General features: G+C 42.8%; 1 protein-coding gene across 3 annotated transcripts in view; it reads right to left on the reverse strand.

The window, feature by feature from the left end:
• Positions 1 to 27,386, reverse strand: part of KCNJ6 (potassium inwardly rectifying channel subfamily J member 6) — a 299,112-nt gene that overhangs the window by 234,682 nt on the left and 37,044 nt on the right. Inside the window, exon 1 of one of the 3 annotated variants that reach the window (XM_082458850.1) lies at positions 16,709 to 18,625. The exons of the other annotated variants lie outside the window; for them this stretch is intronic. The gene's annotated coding sequence lies outside the window, so the exon portion shown is untranslated. Of the gene's footprint in view, positions 1 to 16,708; positions 18,626 to 27,386 lie in introns of those variants that run through there. 3 annotated transcript variants of the gene reach the window in all.

The following is a 27,386-nucleotide window of genomic DNA, read 5'->3' on the forward strand; positions in this document are numbered from 1 at the left end:
CGATTTCTGCTCCAGGAAGTGGTGCAATAGAATGACCTGTAAGAGCCCTTCTAAAATTGTTTCAAAGGGGGAAAAAATCCTTAATTTCTTTTGCTTTTGTTTGTATGGAGTTGTTTTTGTTATCTTATCAGAGGTGGGTGATGGGGGTGGTGGTGGAGGTGAAGTGGGAGAAATGACAGGAACAGACTGGAAAAACAACTGGTCACTGGTTATTCTGCCATGTAAGGGATGTTTAGAAAAATTCACCTCACCCAGCAGGTTGAACCCTCTTTTAAAGACTTGCTCAAGTCCAATGGTGAGATACATATGGTCCCTAGAATGTCTTACGTTTGGCTAATGACTGAATGTTGTATTGGGAAGCCCTGTACAAAGGTACTGTGGCAGCTCTCCAGGCCCATTGCTCAGAGAAAACAATTTTTCTCCAGTTTCCAGTTTACCCAGATAAAACAGTTGCTCAGAGTTCACGACTTCCCTGCCTTTTAATTTCTACCTATGGTTTCCATTGGCAGGAATGAGATAGCTTCCTTTGCTAGGGCTGTGCTGTGTTGCCATGAGGCAATTTGCCATGTTCTCCCTCAAGAACTGGCTGGGTTGTAGCGAAGATCAAGGGATTCATTCATTCATTCATCCATCCATTCTTACATTCATTTATGCTCAGTTTTGTGAGGTACAATCACGAACAGCCTTTGGGAGGGCCATGATCAAGTTTTTTTGAAAGGAGATTAATTCAATGGTGAAACTTAGGACTAGGCTGCCCAATATTGGGTAACCCATGTGGAAATTCCCCAGTGATGTGGGGAGCCCAGTGGACCACAGTAACTGTTCCTTCCCAAGCCAGGCCACTCTTGGGCACTGTTGGTGTCCAGGGAAATGGTGTGGATGCTTCTTTTCAAAACAGACACCATCCCTGCTGGACTGGGTCTTAGGGGAGCCAAATGGGCAGCTGAGAGCCCCAGCTATTGGAGTCACCAGGAGTCAGCCTGTTGCTTACGCATGTGTGAGAAAGGATGCAGGGGACAAGGAGATGCGATACTTCAATCTCTCATCTGTGTCAATACGAAGATACTAAGTCGGAGGAATATTTTTAAAATGTTAGTTTGCAAAATGCAATTTCATAACCAAATGTGACATTTACAGGGCTGGAGAATGGAGGAACATTTACTGACAAAAATCATATCATTTTCTTGTGCTTCTTGCCCATTTTCAGCTTGGACTTCTGTTTGGGCAGAGGAGGGAAAGGAGAGATGGTAACCCCTTCATTAGGTACCTCATGGCTGATTCTAGGCAGCACACATCTCTGAGAAGAAAGGAAAACAAGAAAACACCACTCCTTTATCCTTTGTCTTTTGTTCTTTGTCCTCCTTTCTTTTTTCTCTCTATTTACAATTAATCATCCAAATTCAGCTTCTGGGAAAATAGCATACGTGTACTTTTCTCTATTCTTCCCACTAAGTACAACTAAAAAACCATGAACATTACAATCATACCTCAGAGATATAGTGGGTTAGGTTCCAGACCACCGCAATAAAGTAAATATCATAATAAAGTGAGTCGCACGATTGTTTTGGTTTCCCAGTGCATATGAAAGTTACGTTTACACTATAATCTGTTAAGTGTGCAATAACTCCAGGTCTAAAAAAATACATACCTTAATTAAAAAAATATTTTATTGCTAAAAAATGCTAACCATCATCTGCGCCTTCAGTAAGTTGTAATCTTTTTGCTGGTGGAAGGTTTGAAATATTGTGAGAATTATCAAAATGTGACATAGAGACAGGAAGTGAGTAAATGCTTATGAAAAATATGGTGCCAATAGACTTGCTTGATGTAGGGTTGCCCAAAACCTTCAATTTGTAAAAAATGCAGTGTTGGCTAAGTGCAATAAAGTGAAGCACAATAAAACGAGGTCTGCTTGTATATATATCAATACATATAACAAACATAAAAAGTGGAGAGAGGATGGCAGAGTGACCAGGGACCTTGAGCCTGAAGAACAACATGGTGGTGAGTTCCCTGTGTTTTGTTTTTGTGTTTTCCTTCTTGCTTCTTATGTCCTAGACCAGACACTATAGAAGCTGGCAACTTGGAAATGTCAATGGATACAGACAGAAATGCCGCCCCCCCCAAAAGTCTGCCTTCTCTAGCCAAAGGACTAGGAAAGAGGTAGTCTAGAAAGACAGAAAACTTTTAGATAATAACAGCTCTACTCCAGCCAAAACTACATGGAAAAAAATTGTGACATCACCCTGAGAGCAGAGGATGAGTGGGGAGCCTAGACTCCTACCCTTGCCAGGCTGTAGCAAGGCACCCCAAACCTCCTGCCAGGGGGGTATCAGAGAAGACAGAGTGAGGAGCCCAGATTTTCATTCTTTCTGAGGGGTAATAGTTTCCCCATAGAGACCACATGGGGAGCCTGGACTTCTCCCCAGACTCAGCAGTAGTGAAGCAGCCCTCCCCATCCCCACTGAGGTAGCATTAGGAGAATCCTAGTACAGAGTCAGGACTTCCACTACTACTCATCAATAACAATGCCACTTCCACACAGTGTAGTGGAGACCACAGGGGAAGCATCAATGAGGTACCCCTCTTGTCCATGGTGGTATCACTGGAGACTCATTGGGGAGCTTAAACTCTCATTCCCACCCAGTAGCAACAAGGATCCTCCCTCATCCTTATGTCAGTGGAGACTGACATCATACTAGGTAGTAATTAGGTGGAACCCCACCACCACCAGAGTGGTGTCAGAGGAGAACTGCTGTAATATGGGATTTAAATAAGATCCAGAGTCTTACAATCCTTCTGATGCCTAGGTTTCAATTAAAAAATTCACTTGTCACAATAAGGAAGAGAAAGAGCTCAGACTGAATGAGAAAAGACAAACACCAACATTGACATGACACAGATTTCAGAATTATCTGAGAATTTTAAAGCAGCCATCATACAAAGGATTCAACAAGCAATTACAAACATGATGAAACAAATTTTAAAAAAATCTTAGCAAAGAGTGGTAAGCTTCAGCAAAAAATTTTAGCAAGTGTAGAGAAGAACCAAATGGAAATACTAGAACTAAAAATTACAGTTCCTGCAAAAAATGCTCAGTGAGTGGGCTCAGCAGTAGAGTGAAGGGGACAGAGGAAAAAAGCAGTGAACTTGAAGACAGAATAATATAAATTATTCAATCAGAACAATAGAGAGAAAATAGACTGAAAAAGGAATGAGCAGAGGCTTGGGAACATGTGGGGCTATAATAAAGATCTAAGATTTATGCCGCAGAGTACCAGAAGAAGAGCAGAAAGAGGCTGGGACTAAAAGAGTATTCAAATCTTCCCAAGTTAAAAAAATAACCTACAAATTCAAGAAGCTTAGCAAATCCAATACAGGATAAACCCAAATAAACCCACACAAAGACACATCATAATCAAACTTCTGAAAACTAGAGAAAATCTTTTTTTTTTAAACATCTTTATTGGAGAATAATTGCTTTACAATGGTGTGTTAGTTTCTGCTGTATAACAAAGTGAATCAGCTATACATATACATATAACCCCATATCTCTTCCCTCTTGCATCTCCCTCCCTCCCATCCTCCCTATCCCACCCCTCTAGGTGGTCACAAAGCACTGAGCTGATCTCCCTGTGCTATGCGACTGCTTCCCACTAGCTATCTATTTTACATTTGGTAGTGTATATATGTCCATGCCAGTCTCTCAATCTTGAGAGAATCCAGAGAAACAACACATTACTTACAAGGGAAAAAGAATTCAAATGACAGTGGATTTCTCATCAGAAACTATGGAGGCCAGAAGGCAGTAGCACAATGTTTTGCAGTTACTGAAAACAAAGAATCATCAGCCCAGAATTCTGTACCAGCAAAAACATCCTTCATGAATTAAGAGGAAATCAAGCCATTCTTAGATGAAGGAAAACAAAGAGAAGTTGTCAAAAGCAGACTCACTCTAAAAGAATGGTGAAGGAAGTTATCTAAACAAAGAGAAAATGCTAAAAGAAGGATTTCTGGAATACCATAAACTGAGAAAAGACATAGAAAGAGCAAATATAGAGGTAAACACAGTAGACTTTGTTTCCCGTAATGGTATAAATAGGTTGAAAGTAAAAAAGATGGAAAAAGATATAACACACAAACATTAATGAAAAGGAAGCTGGTATGGCCTTATTAGCATACAGAATAGGCTTCAGAGCACAGAAAATACCAGGGATGAAGAAAAACATTACATAGTGACAAAGGGTCAACCAACCAAGAACATGTAGCAATCTTAAATGAATATACATCAAACAACAGAGATGTAAAATATGTAAAGCAAAAACTGATAGAACTGAAAGGATGAATATGCAAACCAACAAGTATAGTTGAAAACTTCAACTATTAACAATTGTTAGAACAACTAGAGAGAAAATCAGCAGAAATATGGAGGAACTCAGCAACACCATTGACCAGTAGGATCTAATCGACATTCATAGCGTACTCTACCCAACAGCAGCAGAATGTACATTCTTTTAAGGTGCCCACAGAATGTATACCAAGATGCAACATACCTTGGGCCATAAAGCAAACCTTAACAAACTTAAAAGAATTGAAATCACATGGACTATGTTCTCTGACCAAAAGGGAATTAAACTAAAAAAAACTTTTTTTTCTCTGTTTTTGTCTTTTCTATGTATTTTTTCTTTTCTTCTCTTCGTGCCACCCGCTTCTTCTTCTGACACTCAGGCCTGCCCTCATTCTAAGTGTTGCAGTGAGGATGCAGTTAGTGAAAAGATTTTGGAGTGGGATGTGGCTTTCCTGTTCTAGGGCTTTAAAGGAACGAGAGAAATGGAATTTTCATTCTCGCAAGCCTCCCTATTGGAGAGGCTCTCCTTTTGGAGAATTAATACGACCTTCACCTTGCTTTGTTCTAACTATCCCTGGGACCTTTCTATACAAAACCAGAGGAGAGAAGAGGATGGTTGAGATTCCTAGTCTGTGTCACTGAAAATGGGTTTGCATCATTTGTGCAGTTTAAGCCATTCTGAGACAAAAAAAATTAAGTGGAGCAGAAAAAATAGCTTTCTTTATGCCTTATGAGACCTAAAAATTTGACCGTAAATTTCCAATTCAAAAGGCAGAAGTCGAGAGTGACTGCATCTGCTGGGGACCCTCTCTCCCTGTGGACCAGTCATTGCATAATTTTGTGCTGTGTTCACACGGGCCTCTCAGTGCTGCTGAGCTAGGAAACCCAGTCCTGCCCCCAAGTAGTGAATCTTTCTCTAAACCGTGTATTCCCAATAATGGGCTTCCCACTGACAATTCAGTGATCCCCAATTGTTTGATATGTATCCATAGGAAAAGAAAATGACTCCTGCCACCATTAGTTACAAGGTGGGCTGTTTGGCCCAGCACAGCCAAGAGCCTCAGTTTCTGACAGGCAGCAGATGTTCAGGCTCCCTGTCCCAGAGGACAGCAGAAGGCAAGGGGGAGGGGTGGAGGTAGGATTCAGGGAGCTCAAGGCAAAAATTCTTTCCTAAGTCTGGAACCTCTGTGGGGCTGGGCATCGGGCAGATGGTGTTTGCTTTCTCCATCAGTCAGGGAGTCACGGCCAGAAGCATGGGGGATGGGGGCGTCCAAACATCATTTTTGAAGCTCTTCAGGCTCCCTGCATTTTTAAATCACTCAAGTTTGCTTTCTAAATATCACAGAGGCAATTCTATACAATATTGTGGCATTCACTGGATCACATACTCTGGTGTAGGGGTGGGGATAGAATTACTCAACTTAAAGCAGCAACCAGCTTAAACATTTTCAATTCCTTCCTGTGGCCTGGACCTTTTCCCCTGGAGACCCTGCTAGCATTTTTCTTACCCTCTCCCTAATTGATTCTTTCACGTCCTGAACTCAGGGTGATTTTGTGCTTCTGGCTCCTGTGTGGGAATCTACCCTCTCTGTTCCTGACTCCCTATCTCTACTGAGATCAGAAAGGTAGGCTGTGGAGCAGGTGGTATTCAAACCGATGTGGAGAATGTCCTTGTTCCCAGGATGTTCATGCTCAGACACTTAGGGGTGAAGTATCTTGACATCTACAACTAATTCTCAAATGGTCCAGAAGAGAGAGAGGGAATCCACAAATAAGGCGAATGAGAAGGGTGAAGGGTACACGGATGTGTACTCTATTGTTACTTTTGTGACTTCTGTTGGCCCCCAAATTTTCAAAATTAAAGCAAAAATGTGAAAGACCAGCATGGTGACAATAAGCCACCTCTCTTCAGTCTTACGTCTGATCAATGGTCTCTGCACTGGGGGAGGTGTCTGGCTAGGGTGCTGATATGGATAAATACGATGGTTACTTGATTTCCTTCCAGTGTGAGATCACCTTATATGGTTCATGAGTCCGTACTCTGAATAGGAGTACCATTGAGTGGCATCCTAAATGCTTCAGATTCGTTGCCTGTGGGCTCTTTCTAAGCCTAGAGATGATTATGCTCCATTGCAGACATACTGAATTGAACTCTCTAGGGGCAGAAAAAAAGAACAAGTAGTATTTATCTAAACCTTTGTTTGTGGAGATACCTACTTTTAAGAGGATAAGACAAGGGCTTCTTCGTCTCCTTCAGAAAACAGCACAGAGACAAAGAAACAAAGAAGAATTTTATTATATTTTTTGTGAAACTAGGAAATGTCTATAGTCCCAAACTATATATAAAGGATATGCACCATATGCAGCAGAAATTGGATCACAATGAAGCCTGTCAGTGAGAAAGAACGACTGATGGACACTGGCGATCTATGGCAGAACTGGCAGAGCATGGTCTTCTCCATCCTGGGGCACAACCAATGTTTAGAACAACAAGATGAAGATGTAGGTCTGCCTGTGGGAGTCTCCCTGGACAGTGTGTGACACCACAGAGGGGCCACAGGAAACAGAAGGAAATGAGAAAATGCTCAGATCTGCAAGAAGCAGTCTCCCTGGGTGGCTGAATGGAGGAGGAACTGTGATGGTTGGCAGCTCTGTGCCTGCCAATCTTTCTTAGCTGTAGTGATTTAAGGACTACACCCTCTGACAAAATCCACTATTAGAGCTTCACTTTGAGCCAGAGACTCTCTGCTAATTTTCAGTGCTTTCCTGGGTCCTCTCTAGACTGTCCTTTCACAGATAGCTGATCCAGGGAGAATGCCCCTCATTCATGAGGAATGAGCAGAGAATCTATCCAAAACTTTGCCAAAAAAGAGACAAACTAGAGGCTACTGAGGAAAAACACAAGGAAACATTTTGTAGCAGAGCAGATGAAAAAGACAACAAAATGATTCTCCACAAACTCAAAGAACTGGTGAAAACTAACCTCAGTATTTCAAGAACTAAAAGCAGAGACTCCTGAGCTGTAGGAGGAAATGACAAAACAACAGAATAAAATTAAAAATGACCTAGATGAGAAAAGTAAAGTGAATATAGTAATAGAAGCCACCTTGGATTTGGACAAAAGAGAAAAGACACTGATAAAAATACAATCAGAGACATGGAGTGCAGACTTGAGAAAATGAGCAAAATAAAAAGAAAACAAACAAAAGAGTGAAAAAAAAAAGGATTGAATAGTACATGATGGGCATGAAAGACAAAGATGACAACATATTCTTTGTGTCCTTGGAGAAGAAAACAGAATAAATCAATAGAAAAAATATTTGAACATATCATTTAAGAAAATTTTCAGATAAAGCTCAATTCTTAACATTGACAGGGCATACTATATCCTTCTTGGAGGAGGAAGAAAATTCATGGACATTGGTGCATATCCTGATGTAAGTACTGGACTTCAAAGAAAAGGAAATAATTCTACAGGCATCAAAGCACAAAGAACACACTGAGAAGGGGAAAAGCAAGACTGTCTTTAGATATCTCTCTGGAAACATTCAGTGCTAGAAGACAACGGAACATGGTTTGAAGTCCTTAGGAAAAAAAAGTGAGACAAATACTTTTATACCTACTCTTATTTTATACTTATACCTAGTTAAATTTTATACCTAGTCAAGATACCTGAGAGATATCTTTTATTTTTTAAATTTTTTAAATTAATTTTTATTGGAGTATAGTTGTTTTACAATGTTGTCTTAGTTTCTGCTGTACAGCAAACTGAATCAGCTATACGTATACATATATTCCCTCTTTTTTGGATTTCCTTCCCATTTAGGTCACCACAGAGCACTGAGTAGAGTTCCCTGTGCTATACAGTAGGTTCTCATTAGTTATCTATTTTATACAAAGTAGTGTATATATGGTAATCCCAGTCTCCCAATTCATCCCCACCCCCCATATGCATATGTCTGTTCTCTACATCTGTGTCTCTATTTCTGCTTTGCAAATAAGTTCAAATAAGTATTGTTTTTCTAGACGCCACATATAAACGATATTATATGATATTTGTTTTTCTCTTTCTGACTTACTTCACTCTGTATGACAGTCTCTAGGTCTATCCACATCTCTGCAAATTGCACAACCATAATTCAAAGAGATACATGCACCTCAATGCTCATTGCAACACTATTTACAACAGCCAGGACATGAAAGCAACCTAAATGTCCATCAACAGAAGAATGGATAAAGAAGATGTGGTACATATATACAATGGAATATTACTCAGCCATAAAGAGATATGTTTTAAAGATGCTAGCACTCAAGAAACATAGTTCTTGTTGCTTTGTGACCACCTAGAGGGGTGGAATAGGGAGGGTGGGAGGGAGACGCAAGAGGGAGGAGATATGGGGATATGCGTATATGTATAGCTGATTCACTTTGTTATAAAGCAGAAACTAACACACTATTGTAAAGCAATTATACTCCAATAAAGATGTTATTAAAAGAGAAATATAGTTCTCCATGAGCCTTTTTTGAAGACATCATACATCAAATCTCAGCTGCATTAAGTGAAGAATGGAGAAACAATGAGAAAATGTTGCAGTGAGTGATGAATCCATTTGCATATAGATCTAAGGATAAAATTGTCATGGAAATTATTATTACAGAAAAGAACAGAGAGGTGAAAACAATGGCAATGTTAAAATAATAATATAACTAACAAAATTCAGGTGGTAGACAGGAAGAGAAGATGAAGGTAGTGAAACACTGCGAAGTTCCTTACCTTACAGAGCAAGAAGATCAGATATGTTTAAAGCTGAAAAATCAAATAGGGAACTATAAGAATATAATTTAAGGGAATAAAGGTAAACACTAGATGACCTAGGAATAACAGCATCACCAGATAGTGAAGGAGAAAGAGGAAAGGTGGATGAAAATCAAAGAACCTGAATTTGAATATAGTTTATGGTGGGGAGGCAATAGATTCTGTCTGAAGAACTGAGATACAAGTATAGGATATATTAGGGAAGAATGAAATGAGACTCGGTCTGCCAAACTACAAGTTGCCAAAAAACACACAACAAAGCAAAGCAAACCTAGACCATAAAATGGAAGATAAAGAAAAATAAAAATATTTTAAAGATTTGAAGGCTTAATGTAAAATAATAACTCTAATATATGAAAGACCAAAATATAGCTCTAGGTAATTATCATGGAAAAATCTCCAAGATATATAGTTAAGCAAATCCTTAACCTTAAGTGAATCCTTAATTCTTTCTTTCCTGAGTCCCGTTATACTCACAGTTAATATCTCAAAAGTTAGCCATCAATTGTTCTCCAATTACCCCATCTGTGATCATTTTTCTCCAACTTGAGTTTAATCCTTTCTCAGGGAAAGACCATGGACTCTCTGTTCTAAGTAAATCCCAGATCTGCCTGTTTCCCACCATCTTCACAGCTACTACCTTAGTTCGAGGCAGGATCACTTTTTGCTTGGTCTACTCCTGATCTCCCGATAACCATCTTGGACCTTCTATAGTTTATTCTCTACATGGCAGCTGGAGCCATTGTTGGCTTTGAGCATAAATCAGATGACCTTGCTCCCTGGCTGTCCAGCACACTTGTGATAAAATCTAGGTTTCAGGAGACCTATAAGTCCCTGCAGGATCTCCAAGCACTCTCCCCATAACTGCGTTTACTGATCTCCAGTTTTCTTGCTCTTCTTTCCACATGCCAAGCTCCTTCCCTCCTGGGGCCATTGTACTTGCCAGGAAAGCCCTTCCTCTATGTCCTTGCATGCCTCTCTCTGTCACATCATTCGGGTCATGGTTAAAATCATCACTTCCTCTGAGGCTTCCCTGACACCCTACCTAATATAGAGCTCCTCTCTACCCCCCATCAACTTCTAACCCTATTTTTCTCTGCAACTTTCATCTTTACTATGTGTAAGAATGGAAAACGTAACCTGGGGTTAGACTGCCTGGGTTTAAATCTCAGCTCTGCTGCTTAAGCTGTGTGACATTGGGCAAACCCTTAAATTCCCTCTACTTTACTTTCCTCATCTGTAAAGTGGAGGTAGTGTGACACCCAGCTTATGGGACACTTGTGAGGGATGAAAAGCCCTTGGAAGGGTGGCAGGCAGAAGATGAAGACTAAGTAAGTATTTGTTATATTATAAAATTGGTATTTATTTACTCACAGTTGCCTCAGTCACTACCCTAGATTGCCACTCTGGTGTTTTAGTTTGCTAGGGCTGCAGTAACAAAGCACTGCAGACTGAGTGGCTTTAAACCACAGAAATTGATTTCCTCACAGTTCTGGAAGGCAGAAGTCTGACATCAAGGTGTCAGCAGGGTTGGTTTCCTCTGAGGCTTGTAGATATTCATCTTCTCCTTGTTCCCCCACATAATCTGCCTTCTGTACCTGTCTGTGTCCTAATTTTCTCTTCTTATAAAGACACCAGTCATACTGGATTAGCATTCACCCTAAGGACCTCATTTTAAATTAACTACCTCTTCTAAGACCTTATCTCCAAATATGATCCCATTCTGAGGTATTGGAAGTTAGCGTTTCAGCTTGTGAATTCTGAGGGGACACAATTCAGCCCTTAACATCTGGAGCTCAAGGTTTACAGCCTGGTGAGCTCCGCATGTCAGCAGATAGAAGTATGTTTAGCATATTTCAGTTTGCCCATAACTATCTCTTGAACGAATGGGAGTGCTTCTTCCCTCCTGTCTCTTGCTACATCTGGCATATTCAGTTTCTTCATAACCATCCCTTGAAAGCACAAGAGTGCCTCCTACCCACGTCCCTTGCTCTGTCCTGTGTCCATGAAGCACAGGGCAGCCATGAACCCTGAGCAGAGGAGGCATTTGAGGAACGAGCTGAGGGCTTGTGAAGGGTCCACCAGCTTCACTGAGGAGCTGGTGCTGGGCTCTTTGGTGGCTTAGAGACTGGAAAGGACAGGGAGGCACAGAGAACCCTGAGCTTTTGGTAGCGTGGCTGCAGGCCAGCCCACGGTAAGCAGGTGGTTCCAGCCCTCCAGCAGGACAGATCTCCATTCTCATCAAAGGAACAAACCAAGTTCAGTCCTTGGCTCTGCTCCTCTCCTGGACTGAGGCTTGGAAGACAGCCCTTCTTGGAAGCAGCTTCTGATCTTACGTAAGGTGTTGGAATCACCAGTTGTTGGAATTTCTCCTGTGAGTGCTGTGGAAAAGGGCAATATTTTACTCGTTTATGATCAGGTAAACCTCACTCTATACTACTGTTAAATTCTCCAAAGGTTGGTTGTGAATTTTAAATCCAAGTTTACCTTAAATGCACAGTGGTCAGGGTTGGGGGTTGGGTCACTGTTTAAAGCAAAAAATAGTCAGTGTGCCCCTTTTGGCAAAAGGAAGCCTTCTAATTTGTGTTTTTTGATTGTACATGTGGCCTTTATACATGTATACACACACACACCCACACCACACACACCACAAACACACACACACACACCAGACACACCAGACACACCACACACACACCCAGCCACCCCCCCACACACAGACACCACACACACACCACACACACACACACAAACACCACACACCACACACACACACTCACACGCAAACACTCTCACACACACACTCACACACACACATACACCACACACACCACCCACACACATGCACACACTCTCTCACACACACACACACCACACACACTCACACACACACCACCCACACCACACATACCACACACCACACACACACACATACAAGACACACACACACCACACACACCACACACCACACATACACAATACACTCACACACACCACCAACACCACACACACACACCACACACACACCACACATACACACCCCACACGCACACACACACATCACCCACACACACACCACCCACACACACCACACACCCCCCACACACACACCACACATACACACACCACACAAACACACACCACCAACACCACACACACACCACACACATACCACACACACACACACTCACACACACACACACCACACATACACCACACATACACTACACACACACACACCACCCACACCACACACACACACCACACACACACACCACCCACACCACACACACACACCACACACACACCACACATACATACCACACACACACACACCCACACCACCCACACCACACACACTCACCACCCACACACACCACACACATACACACACCACACACACCACACACACACACCAACCACAATACACACACCACACACATACACACACTACCCACACCACACACACAAAGCACACACACACACACCACACATACACACACCACTGGCACACACACGACACACACACGACACACACACCCCACACATACAGCACACACACACACACACACACACACACACACACACACATACATTTTTGCCCTACCTCTGTAAGGACCTGGTATCTAAATCAGGTCTAAAACAGGAAGGCTTTATTAAGTAGTTCAAACTGCAGAAAAAATTATTATCCTAGTTTAAGCCAAAATACCACAAAAAAACCTAAAGACAGCATCTGTCAGCTTTGGGGATCCTGCTTTACTCTGGGCACCAACCTGTACATTTTGACTTTGAAATAGAAGCTACAGGGACTGTAGTTACCGGGCATGGATGGTCAGCGGAATGTGAAATACTAGGTTTTCTCCTCGTACATTTGTGCTGTCCGGTAGGGTGGTTTAGTTGAACATATTTTGGTGGTTTTGTGAAAGAGTATAAGGCCCTAAAAATGTAAGTTGCTGAGTCATTCTCATAGGCAGCCTCGGGGTTTAATTGGAAAGTTAGGGCAGGCATCTTGACTGGCATGTGACATTCTTTGTTGCCACTATTAAAAAAAAGCAGAATTGAGGCACAGATGAAGGGGTCAGATTTACACAAGAATAACCGCCCTGGGAGATTTTCCAGGACGTAGAACAGACTCTTACAAAGGAAAAATGACAAGGTGAGTTCAAGACAATGAACGGTAGAGCAGTCCCCTTGAGGAATTCAGACACTTGACATTAAGAGCTGGGAAGAAACTGTTGCTGAATCAATCCAGGAAAACTGAGGGGTGACGCAAAACGTGTTTTGAATTCTTTTCTTCAAAAACTGTGTTTTATTTTGTATTATTTGATTCATTAATATTTTAGAGAAATAATTCCTTATCTGTTAGGTTCTCTTCATTTAAATTAGTAAGAAGTAGAATTACTAATTAGTAATTACTAATTACTAATTTTTTTTTCAAAATTACTAATTTTGAATTAATACTCTTTTAGGTTCAAAGATTTTGAAATTCAGAGATTATTATGGCTGGACTGTGCCTTCAAAAGTAAACAAGACAGTGATATCTGATGATGAGGAGAAACCGAATGGCTCTTTGGCCATATGCTATGCCCTCAACTTCTTCATTTGGATGGCTGTATCACCAGTAGTACCAGCTTGGATTTATTGAAGACCTGGTTTAGAGTGGGTGCAGAGAAAAAGCCTGTGTCTATTTTATAATTGTGTCCTTGAGAGTTTATTCTTCAGAAAAAGTACAGCTGGTGCCCGACATTCTTATTTTTAATGTTTTGGACTCAATTTTGCTTTATTCACAATGTGCGGTTAACATCTAAAATCAATTTTTGTGCATAAAGAAATGACATTATTAAAATATTTTTAAAATAGGTTTTCACAGGCACTTGGCTATTTGTGACAAAATGCATAATTAGCAGGATTTAGGAGCTAATGGGTTTATAAGCCCATTATACATAAAAGCTCCCCTTCTAAAATAATGTTCAGCTTGTACTTACACGACTTGCTGTGACTTGTGTAAGAAACAAATTGTTCTATAGATTACCGAAGTCTTATTGCTTTGTACTATCTCTTGAAGCAACTAAAAAAATATGGAGCTTGGTATTTTTCGTGGCAGGGCAGCAGAGAGGGAAGAGCTTACACTATATTGGCAGTTTGGAGCTTGAGCTTAAACTGCTTGAAATGACTGGATTCTCAGAGAAATCCTTTGAAAATGTGGGCTTTTTATGGCCAGTGCATCATGGGGCATCACAAGCCAGGTTGTAGGGCTGAGGCTGTTGCGAAAGCCATCTGCATCGATGCATCAATCCACACCTGATGTTTGATATAGGTGTGGAAAGGAACGTTCCACTCTTTAATAGTTTTTCTTTTTAAAATGTCAGCATTCAAATTAAATATTTACTCGCCATTGTTCAACACACTGCAAGATGAGTCAGGGAAGAGATAAAACCTAAACAGAAGTAAACAACAATTTACCCAGACTTGTAAGCTCTGTTTGTGGTTAGGTACCTTAAAATATGAAGATTTAAAAACGTGACTGGGCTGAAGGACAAAGACAAATACCATTTGACATTGCTTATATGTGGAATCTAAAATATGACCCAAATAACTTATCTAAGAAACAGAAACAGACTCAGAGACATAGAGAACAGACTTGTGGTTGCCAAGGGGGGGGGGCGTGGGGAGGGGGAAGGACTGGGAGTTGGGATTAGCAGATGCAAACTATTATATAGAGAATGGATACACAACAAGGTCCTATTGTGTAGCACAGAGAACTGTATTCAATATCCTGTGATAAACCATAATGGAAAAGAATATGAAAAAGAATGTATGTATATGTGTAACTGAATCACTTTGCTGTACAGCAGAAATTAACACAACATTGTAAATCAACTATACTTCAATACAATAAATTAAAAAATAAGTAATAATCCTGTAGTCCTATTTGAATTAAAGGTATCATTAACTCATGAAAAAAATATGACTGGGGTTCAGGGGTGGGAGGGTGTCAGGCCCTTCTGCTGAGGTCATGTGATTGAATTGCCCTAATTTGGACTGTCACAGGAGTGTCTCTAAAAAGGCACTTGTTTCCAGCAAATATACGCCTTACCAATGCCCCCTCTCAAAATGGAAATGACACTTTATTTTACTTCTACTGAAGTGATGGTACCAAGGAGTGATTTTGGGGTCTTCAGCACCCCCATGATTCCATCAGCTTACAGTCTCCCCCAAATAAACAAAAAGAAAAGTCAAGCACACAAAAAGACATTCTCTAGGCCCATGAAGCTTCAAGGATGTTGGTTTCCTTGTGTTCATTTCTTAGAACTAGACCCCAAGTGTCTCCTAGATAGAGAGCCCTAGCCCTAACCCCAAATTTAACTTGTGCAAGAGAACTCGATGGGAGTGCAGGAAAAGCTGGAGTCACCTTTGACCAGGTGATTTGCATATAATTTGAATATTTGAATTCAAATACATGTTCAAACAGTTGTTTTTGTGCCAGGTGAAAGAGAGCTGTATCTTCCATGTGATACTGAAATAGCTAAGACATATTCTACTTCAGTTGACATGAAAATTAGAAGTGACCATGGTACAGAAAAAAAAGTGGAAGAGGCCTCTTGCAAACTTGGTCAGATAATTGGATGTTGTTTTTTGATACCCACATGCCACTCATGTCTACCTGCAGTTCTTGGCCATTTTGCAGGGGACAAGAAGAGAAGAAGAGAGAGAAAGGCACAGTGTCGGGGAGGAGCAATGCGTCTGACCTTTCAGAACTCGCATTTCTCCTTCCATGGAATGCGGATTTCAGCTCCTCTGCTGCAAAGCCAGAAGTAGAACCATCAACCTCAGCTGACCAATTTAATCATTCTATAAGTGTGGGAGCCAGCTCAGAAAGAATTTGAGAGTTAGCTCAGACGTCCCTTTAAAGAGCTATGCTCTTGCTGACACTTTAACATACAATAACTGAGGATCTTGGCCCCATTCCTTGTTTCTTAGGTCTTAATGGTAGGTCTTATAATTTAGTGATTGAGTTAAAAACCAAGGGTCTATGTTGAAGGGAGTGATGAGCTTTATGTTGAGAGTAAGTGAATTTTTTCAAGCTAGGACTTATTTCAACAATGGATTTTTTCAACACCTTAGAGATGAACCAGTGAGTATCCTCCAATTTGATCAAGCCCCAGTCCCTCCTCTTTGCAGCCTGATGAGGTTAGTAGAACCATATGCCGGAAGCGTGAGCTCTAATTTTTCATGATTAAAGAACTGGAAGGAAAACAAAAAACCTCTCCAACTCAACTGTGTGAAAGACAAAGTTTGCAACACGCAAATTCTCCAAATTGAGGGTCTACAAATTCCCCTTCTTAGGGGGCTTATCCTCACAATCTTTGAGCTTCAAAGTAGGGGAAATGGGCAGTAAATTTCTCTCTCTGCTTGGTTGGTATTTGCATACCGCAAAGCAAGCTAACACAAACTGGGGTTTAGAGTTTTCTTCCTAACTGCACATACCACTCACTGTTCTGACTCTGAACATGTCAAAGGACAAAGAAATAAAATGCACTTACTGTTGGCCTTCTGGTTCTTCTCCCTCCTGCCAGGTCTCCTGCCAGGTTAAAGGCAAGGTTTCCTCTGCTATTCCACTCCCACTATGCGACAGGTTACACTAAGGTAATTTGTTAAAACTTGAAGTTGTCTTATTAGAGTAAACTAGAAGGCATATGCAGTGTTTCCAATTAGTTACCAAGAAGCATATTAGTAACAACCCCTCACAAATATAAAACATCACGCCCTGACTAGCTCAGTAGACCAGAAATCCTACCTAGACCAGATCTGACCATTTTACAAGGGAAGGAATGGATGTACACGGAGCCTGAGTGGCTCCAGTGACAGAGACAGGTCTAGAGCCCAAAGTTCGTGACAACTACAAATCAAGTGTTTTTTTGTTTTTTTTTTTTTTTGCCACAGCATAACCTGACTTGTGTCATTGACACACTTGTTCATTTCCCAAGTGGTGTGTTAGTTTGGCTGGGCTACAGTTCCTGGCTATTCACTCGTCACTAATGGAGGTGGTGCTGTGAGAGTATTTCATAGACGTAGTCAGTTGACTTGATCCTACATTACCTGTGTGGGCCTGACTCGATCAGTTGAAAGGCCCAAAGGGGAGAGGGTTGACACTTCCTTGAGAGAAGAAATTCTCCCTGTGGATGACAGCTTCAGCTGCTGCCTGAGAGCTTCTGTCTTCCCTTCTTGACAGCCTGCCCTAGAGATTTCTGACATGACCAACCAGCCTCTTAATCATGGAAGCCAATTCCTTCCAATACATCTCTTAATATATATCTCCTGCTGGTCCTGCTTCTCTGGTTGAACCTTGACGGATACACCAAGAGAGCAATTGTAGTTAAAAACTGGATCTGATGGGGAATTCCCTGGTGGTCCAGTGGTTAGGACTCCGCGCTTCCATTGCAGGGGGCACGGGTTTGATCCCTGGTTGGGGAACTAAGATCCCGCAAGCCGTGCGGCGGCACAGCCCCCAAAAAAACAAAAGTGGATCTGATGTGCTGGGAGCATCTCATGAGGTTTCCGTATATGGATGGAAAGAGAAAGAAAAGCCTTGAGTGGCCACAGGCCACTTATTCTTACTTCATGGAACCAGAAGCCTGATTGTTCATATGCTTTTGTGCAACTCTTGTTGCAGAAGAAGACCTGGCCCTGCTGGGACATTGAGGTCCGGATTGCATTCTGATATAAAGACTGATGGACATTGGTTCACACCTACCAGGCACTGGTGGGAAGAGGGAGAGTGGGCAAGAGAAGTGTAGATCAGAAACTCTGACAGAAAGGAGTTGGAATGATCAATTGGTGATTCTTAGGAAAACAGAGCATCAGCAGATGTACCTGCCACCAGGTCACGGTCAAGATGAGAGGTCACAAGATGAGCTTAAGATAGCCAACGGCTGCCAGAAAGACAAGGGAAGACGGAGAACAGGAAGCCAGACTTTGGGTGTGGAAATTTAGGAATAAGCAATGAAGATACCTGGGTGTTTTCAGTGGAAAACTATGCATTATTTAGAGCACACCCTTCTGCGTTTTCTGATTTGAGCTGTTCATTGCCATGGAGATATTTTTATAATTTGTAAATGGTAGAGAACTGATTGCAATGCAATTATAATTACCAATCAAGCAATTCTTGTATATAGACCTACAAATAAATTCTGTCAGGTGGAAGTTCAATCAATATCTTTCCTGATGGGAAAAAACATTTCAACATTCCTTTCCTCCATATAAATTTGTGGTTTGGCTCTTTTGAACCTGTTGTAACATCTGTATGATTTCCTTGTTTAATTAATGAGTTAAATGCAATATTTGGTCTGTGTTCATTTTATGTTTGAGGGAAGCTGAGGGGTCACCAGGCCCCAGAAAGGCCCATGCAGTCATGCTTGCAGCACAGACAATGTAAATAAAAGTAAACTTTTTAATTTTTCTTTTTTAATTAGGGTAAAATTCAGATCCTTTATTCTTCTCTTTGAGATTAACATCAAGAGATGCTTTTATAGTTTTTGGAAGAAGAGTTAAATGTGCCCTCTGTGTTTCATATTTATATACACATTTGTTTATGTAGGCGTGATTTCTATCTTACCTGCTTCCAAAAACCACGTTTGAAGTGGAGCAGAGGGTAAAAGGAGAAAGAATAATAGATTGTCTAGCAGGCCAGACCTCACCTTGCAAAGAGCAATGTCATCTGCAGAACCACAGAGCAGAGGGTGAAAAACCATATGATAAAAATAACAGAAGGCTACATGGTAAATACATCATAACAACAGGCAGGCAGCTAATGAGACTGATGAACAGAAAGTAAAAGATGAGGAGGGAGGGGGCTCACCCAAGGTTACCAGGTCTGAGATATTAAGGTACCTTGCAGGTTGGAGTTATGTCAACAGTCTCCGAAGAGCCAAGTGTGGTTTCACTTTCAAGAACACTTGGCCTTCCAGTTGCAGGTGGGTGGGGGCAGGAGAGTGCAGGCCTGGGGCAACAGACATCGCTAATTCTCCCCTCTGAATGGATACACTGGAGCAGGGATAGGGACCATCCCTGCCCTAAGACATCATTGGAACATTGGAGCACAAGTCTCCCACTTGGCCGGTGTCCTGTCCACCATGCTGTCTCCAGCACCATGGTGATGGTGGGGACGGCAATGCTAAGGGTCAATGAGCACTCTGTAAACAATGCAATCAATGGAGCAGGGGGGGGGCACTGTCTACTATTTTCTTAATATATGTGGTTGTGCTGAGAGAGATGATTACTGAAAATTTCAAGGTGAATTGTATGAGATCAGTGAGTATGGAGATTTATACTGTCTGGAATGTAATTCTAAAAAACTTTCCTAAAGGTCTTTTTAAGGAAAATATCACAGAATTAAATTGAATACGTGTCAATAAAAATATCGTGTGCCTCAGGAGGTAAATTACACATTTTATCAAGAAAAGCATTTGGGAAACTCAGATAATATATTAACACTCTATCTAGGGACTGTTGTTAAGAGAAGGATCTAGACTAAAGCTGAACTCCAGACAAAAGAGGAAGAACATCTCCCTGGGATATGTGGAGAAAATATAGACAGAACTGGAAAAGTCCAGAGGCAGCAGCAGTGCATGTGCTTTGAGCAAGGGAAGAGGGAGTTGGACATAAATGGTGGCTGGATAATTAAGAGGACCGGCCTCAGAGCCCTGGAAATGTACGAGTCAGGGGACAATCTCTGTGTGGATCCACGTAGCTCAAAACCTGTGTCATATCCTAAGAGTAGGTACACTGGGCTCCCACCATGCGCAGGAGTGGGGTGAGTAAGAAAGAGCACCTGGCAATTTTCAAATAAAACTAAAATGTTCCTCAGAATTCATAGTACAGAAAATGCTTGGAAGTCTTTTACGTGAGTGACCGTTTTAAAACATGGCTCTCAAGCTGTGTGTTTGCTATCTCACTCATAGTTTAGAAGAGGGAAAAAGGAAAGTAGGTACGAATGATGTCTTTTGCAGGTTGTGCAAGAAATTCACAGTGGCCCTGGGATGGGGGAGGGGGGAACCAGACTTTGCAGATCCCTGAGCTGAGCACGAGGCAGTGAATTGTTTCTTGGGATTATCAAATCAGCCTGAGTCAGTCCCCTGGAGGGTCTGGGAGTAAATAATGAATCACATGCTGTGAGGACAGGGAAGGAATAGGGTTTCCTGAGTGTGATGAGCTACTATTGACACAGGCCTGCTATTGATGTGTCCGGAGCCTCCAAAGCACATTCTTCATACTGGTGACCCCTCTTCTAATCTTAGTAATGGCTAACATTTGTTGAGCACCTACTATGTGCCAGGCATTTCTTTCCAGGTATTAATTCATGGAAGCAATCCAGGAGGTGCTTTTACAGACTAGAGTGGAAAAACTCATCAGGTAAGTTAGCTACAGTTTGTGTTTTAAACGTATAACCATTTTCCTGAGTTGTCAGGTTCAATAATTCTTGGATCTGCTTAAGCAGGGTTCTGATAGGAACATTTGCCTCAGGCTTTCACATGTTTATATAATTTGAGTTTAGCTTACTCTGCTAATTTTAAGTCCTGTCAGGATTTGGAAGAATTTATAGATATGATGCAGGGGGTTGGTGACTTGTAGTGATTTGAAGGAAGTAAATAGGTTCTATCTTTCCCTTTGTAGCCTCTCCCACCATTCAGGTAACATGGCATCTTTATCCTTCTATATGTTTTAAATCTATTATGTTGTTCATACTTACAAAAAAGGCAGCAAAGTCCTATTTAGAACTCTTTAAAGGATGAGCTTGGAAAGCCAGATCATCTTCTTCCATTAGCATGCTGGTTGACCAGATGGCTGTGGCCCCTTTACTAGGCACTAAGTCGTAAAGTCTGGGTTCCAGGATATGGCAATTTAAATGAGGGACTGAATTCTCCTGAGGTCAGACTTGAGGGGTAAGGTGTTATGGATAGTAGGAGTTGAAAAGCAAAGCACCAGAACAGGCAGAGGCAAGCCAGGCAGCGAATGGTGCAGATCTCTGGGAGAATATTGGGAAGAAAAAAAACGAGATCACAGTTCTCCAAAGAGAGCTTCTTACATAGCAACGCCTTACATCCTGGAATCATGGGAGGCAGGAGCCCTCGCTAGATGCTGAGTTTTCCCTTTTCTGTTGCTCATGTGTGTTGCAATAACTAGGAGGCCACACAATTGATGGAGTTTCTCAGGCCTGCGGAAACACGGGAGGACATGTGGCATTATAACTCTGCTTAGATAACTTAAAAATTTAAGAATAATGTCAGCAATAGCCACCATTACACAGAGATCTCAGGAGTGGAACAGACCATTTAAGCATCTGTTTTACTTGCGGCCCAGTATTGATCTCTTTGGCTCAGGCCCAAGTACCTAGCTGGCAAGGTCCCAAACCTATCCCCAGAGTTGCCTCTTGGGATCTAAAAACTCCAGACGGCCAGAATTGAAAGCTGTCTCTCTGGGTTTCAGAGGTCTGTTAGAATAATTCTGAGCTATTCCAGATAGTGCATTAGAAAATGGAAACAATTCAAGACTTATTTGTCTTGTTTTGTTTTCAGAATCAGCTCTTGGGAAGGGATTTAAATGAGTTATAAATCATTTCAGAGAGAACGCATACACAGTACAATGTATGCCTGAATGTTTTGGTTTCTTATTATCAGATGTTTATGTTTGATGAAGAAATTTGTAAATTCTGGAGTGACCCTTCAAGGGTCCAATCTAAAAGGTGATCCAAAGGTGGTCTGATGGTGCCATTGTCCACTGTGGTTCTTTGTGTCCCTCCCTACATACATTTCACCTGATGCTTGGCTGGGTTCTGCTTCTGGCACTACAGCTTGGCCTGGGCACTCGTGAGAGCCTCGTAGTAGGAACTGGGGAATTCTTTGTCCATCTCGTAGACTCAGACATTAATTCCACTGGGGGATGCACCATTATCTCTGTCACTCCAGATTTTTTTTTTTTGTCAGGCTCAAGGCTTCTTTCTCCTTTGCCAACTCTTCTTTCTCATCCACTGCCTTCCATTCCCCATTTTTATTTCCCCTTCTGTCCTTGAGGGCTCCAATGTCTGGCACTGGCTGTCCACTGACACATGAGTTTAGTAACAGTGGAGGGGAGAGTCCTGAGTGGGTGAGGACTAACACAGGCAAGGGCAGGGTGGGTGGACTCAGCCAGGCTGTGGGTCCTGGACTGAGGACCGAGCTTGGGGGACCTCACAGCCACGACTGTCATTGGATGTGAGTTGTGTACATTCATCTGATCCTGCTGCTGTGCTCTGCCTTGTACCATAACCTCAGACGAATGCAGGAGCTCAAACCAAAGTCTGGGGCTGAGAGTTCTGGGTGGATGGGCATTGAGAGGTGAAATGCAAGGCTGATGTGGACCCTGTGCACTCCCACGCACCTTCCTAGCAGAATGTCCAGGTGGAGGGCCAGGTGAGGGCCAGGTGAGGGTCAGAGGCCAATTCTACCCTTGACAAGAGGACAGGGGTCTGGGCACAATCGCATGCTGGGCTCTGAGACTTTTTCCTGAATAACAGCAGGATTTATACTCTTGGATATTCTTCACATGTGACTCATGGCTCCATCCTCAAATCTGGAAGAAGTCATTCAAAGAACAATGTGCTGGACTTCCCTGGTGGCGCAGTGGTTAAGAATCTGCCTGCCAATGCAGGGGACATGGGTTTGAGCCCTGATCCGGGAAGATCCCATACGCTGCGGAGCAACTGAGCCCGTGCGCCGGAACTACTGAGTCCGCGCACCTAGAGGCCGTGCTCCGAAACAAGAGAAGCCACCGCAATGAGAAGCCCAGGCACTGCAATGAAGAGTAGCCCCCGCTCACCGCAACTAGAGAAAGCCCGTGCACAGCAACAAAGACCCAATGCAGCCAAAAACAAAAACCAACTCCCCCCGCAAAAAAACAATGTGTTTCTGCAGACAGATGAGTAAACTGGCAGACAGATGGGGGACTGTAGATAAACAGAGATGGAAAAAGGTGAGCCTGTAGAGTAAAATGTGTCCAAAGCAACAGAAGTTTGGTGTTTGGATATATTTCTGACTCACAAAGTTTAACCACCTGTTTCTTCTTGTATTTTTTAAAGAAAAGCTTTTTAAAAAGCTATTAAGAGACATCAAAATGATTCTTGGGCATTAGGCCACTGTTAAAATGTTTTGATGGATTTAGAATAAATAAGTTGGAAACATATGGATTTCATTTTTCTTAAATTGAATGTGTGAATTTTAAAATAAAAGTAAAATTCCCCATGAAAATAGAGTTTAGCTTTTTTTTTTTTTTAATTGGGTGGGGGGAGTTTATTAAACAAAGGTTTACATGCAAATCAAAATAAATATTTGTAAGGCATGGATACCCTAAGGGCTTCTTTTAGGCACAACCCAGGCCTAAAAGTCTCATCAAGGCTACCTGGATGTGAAAGGGACCACAGCTCTTACGGTTCCTGGAGAAAATATGTGGATAAACCTAAGTAAGAGGATTGTCTGGAGTCTGGACCTGTGAACCTCAAAGGGCAAGTCTTCCTTTGTGTCACTGCCACCATTTAGGGAACAGGGCACCCTGGTTACTGGCAGAAAGTTGTCATTCCACCCAAGAGACCCAATCTGTAGAGACAAAGGGTGGATGAGTAATTATTGCATCCTGATGACATTCATTCATTCACGTTACTCAATCAACCTCTTTGAACAGCTTTCTGATTATAACTTGGCTCCCTCAGTAGATTTTTCTCCTGGCAGTGATGTTACCTAAGTTGGCTTTCTGGTTTATACATCAGTCTTCTGTGAGTTTAGTTCATGTGAGTTTGACTCCCTGAGCTCAACATTCTCTACAGACCTGACAAAGTCAAGTTGCTGCTCTTGGGGCCTGAGGGCCAGACCCTGGAACACGGCAATAACTCCAGTCATCACTTGCCAGTCTCGTCCAGGACAATATCACCATCCCAACTGTGCATGCACTGCAGTCATTTCTTATTAATGTAATTATACCGAGAGTGATGATGAGGCCTATCATTCTTTCCTGGCTTATCATGTGCCATGCACTTTACATGAATCCTTCCAGTAAATCCTCCCAGTGGTTCTATGGGACTAGTATCAGTCGTAGTTTACAGCTGAGAAAACTGAGAGTAAATCAAACAAATGACTTTTCCAAAAATCACATAGTTAACAATCAATGGGGATGTTTGGACTGAGGTCAGCCAGGGCAGTGCAGGGTCCATGTGCCCAACCATACACTGACTGACCTCCTAAACTAGCTCAGGAAACATACCAGCCCTATACAGCCAGGAGAGCATGTTAGGGTTTGCAGACCTGTCTGGACTGATGTCATTTAATTAACCTTGATTTATAAGTGTTCGTGAATTCAAGAACCTTCATTAAGAACCCATTATGGGAACTTTCCTGGTGGTGCAGTGGTTAAGAATCCACCTGCCAATGAAGGGGACACGGGTTTGATCCCTGGTCCAGGAAGATCCCACGTGCTGTGGAGCAACTAAGCCCGTGCTCCACAACTACTGAGCCTGTGCTCTAGAGCCTGTGAGCCACAACTAGTGAGCCCACGTGCCACAACTACTGAAGCCCACACGTCTAGAGCCTGTGCTCCACAACAAGAGAAGCCACCGCAGTGAGAAGCCCGTGCACCGCAACGAAGAGTAGCCCAAGCTTACCGCAACTAGAGAAAGCCCGCGCGCAGCAACGAAGACCCAACACAGCCAAAAATAAATAAATTTATAAAAAAAAAAGAAACATTCCCATCTTCATTAAAAAAAAAAAAAAGAGCCCATTAGGTAAGGACTAGAGATAGTAAGATGAGCAATGACCCACTTTCCCACTCTCTCTTTCCTCCCTCCTCGAACCTCCAGCCCTTCTCCCCATCCTCACTCTCAGCCGAGGACCCAGCTTCCTCTTCGACTGAGAAAGCTGATGCCCTCATAGGGAAACGCCCACAGGTTAACAGGTGCCACCCGCCCACCTGCCCGCATCCTTGCCTATCTCCTCTGCCCTCTGTCCTGTTACTAGCCGGGAACTACCCAGGCTCCCATCCTAGGCAGCCCATCCCCACACTGTACTTCGGATCCCCCCCGCTTTCCCTTTTGCCTTCTAACAGACACCATGGCTCAGCATTTCTCTTCTTTCTTAGCATTTTCAGCTTCTTCCCGTCTTCTATCATTACTTATCCTAAAAAGAAAACCTTTTCTTGTCCCCTTCCCCCGTTAACCTCTACCACCATTTCTCTGCTCACTTTTACAGCAAACGCCTTAGAAGACCTACTCATACTTCGCCCTCCATCTCTCTTAAACTCAGTCTGCTCGGGGGTTGCCCTCTCCCTTCCCTTGTGAGCTGCTCCTCCTGGTGGACGCCACCACTGGCCCACGGGTCCCCCTCCTGCTGAACCATCCGTGGCAGGTGGCACACTTGATCACAACCCTGCCCAACCCCCCCGTCCCCCCCCCCGCCACTGACACATCCTCTTCACTTGGCTTCTCATTGTTATTGTTGCGCTTTTTCTTTTTTTCCTTGGCTGGTTCCTCATTATTTAGGATGCCCCAGGGCTCAGCCCTCAGACCTGTTCTCCTCTCCATTCTCACTCTGGATTTAAATACCTGACTGTGTGCTGATGATAACCAGATTTATAATTTATGTCTCCACTTGGAGCTCCCTTGAACTCCAGACTCATATATCTGACAGTCTCGGCTCCACCACCACCACCTCCCTCCTGGTTCACGCCACCATCTCTGCAGCAGCTTCCTGACCAACCTCTCTGCATCCATCATGTCCCTGAAAATATATTCTCAACACAGTGGTCCTTTCAAAACATAAGCTGGGTCCTGGCAGTCCTCTGCTCAAAATCCTCCTCCTCTTCCCTTCTCTCAACAATGCCAAAGTCACACTAAGGCCTGCAGTCCCCTTCCTGAGGTTCCAGTGAGCAGGGACCACCTGAGGGTGGGCACGTGCTCCTCCTACTGGCCTCAGCCCAGGGCAGGCTCAGGGGGCCGGCTCCATCTCCACCACTGATTCTAGAAATGAAGGTGCAGGTTTTGTGGTGCCCTTTCTGGACATGGTCACCCCTTCCAGGGTGAATCAGTACTCTCTCCAATGAACAGGCATTATTTTTGTAAAGAAAAAAAATCTTAAAAGAAAAAGGAAGCTGAAAGCAGAAATCTGCCTTCCAAGAACTGGAACTGTGGCTGCCTGACTCTGATTCCCCAAGCCCAGCTCTCGGTGGGGCATCTCCACCTTTCCTAGGAATTCCAAATGCCAATCCCCCATCCCGTGTCCTCTTCTTTCTCCAGCCCAGTGCTTTTGTCCCCGACCTGACCTGGAGAGCCTGGGGTGGGGAGCAAGTGGCCAGTCATCCCCCCGCGGGACCAGGCCACTGGGGTCTCCCACCTTTTGCTCTGGGCTTCCTTGGCTTTCACTGCTGGAGGCTTTGTGCATCTGAGGTTGCTGCTGCACACGCGGCCGCTAACAGCCCATTGTTTCGATTTTTCCTTATTATGAAGGATAACCTTGGCCCTGTCCAGGACAGCTACCTCAGGGCCAGTGCCTGCCAGCAGACTGTGCCCCATCCTCCCCATGTTTGCTTGGAGACGCTTCAGTGCAAGGACACGTCTGGCAGACCGCTTGGGTTCTAACTTATTTTTTAATTACTAAATAATTCAGAGCCCTAACGACATTGCTGGATGGTTTATATAGTTAAAAGGTAATTAGTAAAGATCTGTGGTTTTGACTGTGTGTTGAACTTGGAAATAATGAAGTACCAGTAAGGATGATTGATAATATCAACTAACACTTACTGGGCTCAGGACAGGCTGCAGAATTTGCGGGGCTCAGTGCAAAATGAAAATGCCGGGTTCCTTGTTTAAAAATTAAGAATTTCATGATGACAGCAGAGTGGTAAACGAAGCATGGGGCCCTTCTGAGCACCGGGCCCTGTGAATATTCATAGAATGTAGCCCGTGACTGAGCACTGACCCTGTAAGCCTTGAGGGTCCATACTTCATTCTCACCAAAACCCTTCAAGAGAAAAACTTCTCTTATTTCCATTTTACAGATGAACAAACTGAGGCTTTTAGAGGTTAAGTTACTTGCCCGAAGTCACCCAACCCAACTAATAATCAGGAGAGCCAGGGTTCAATTCTAGGCAGTGAACCCAGAGCAACAATCCTCAAAGCGACAGCTATCTGTCTACATATGAAAACTA

This window comes from Balaenoptera physalus (genome assembly GCF_965194825.1).
Source record: "Balaenoptera physalus genome assembly, chromosome: 4".
NCBI lineage: Eukaryota > Metazoa > Chordata > Mammalia > Artiodactyla > Balaenopteridae > Balaenoptera > Balaenoptera physalus.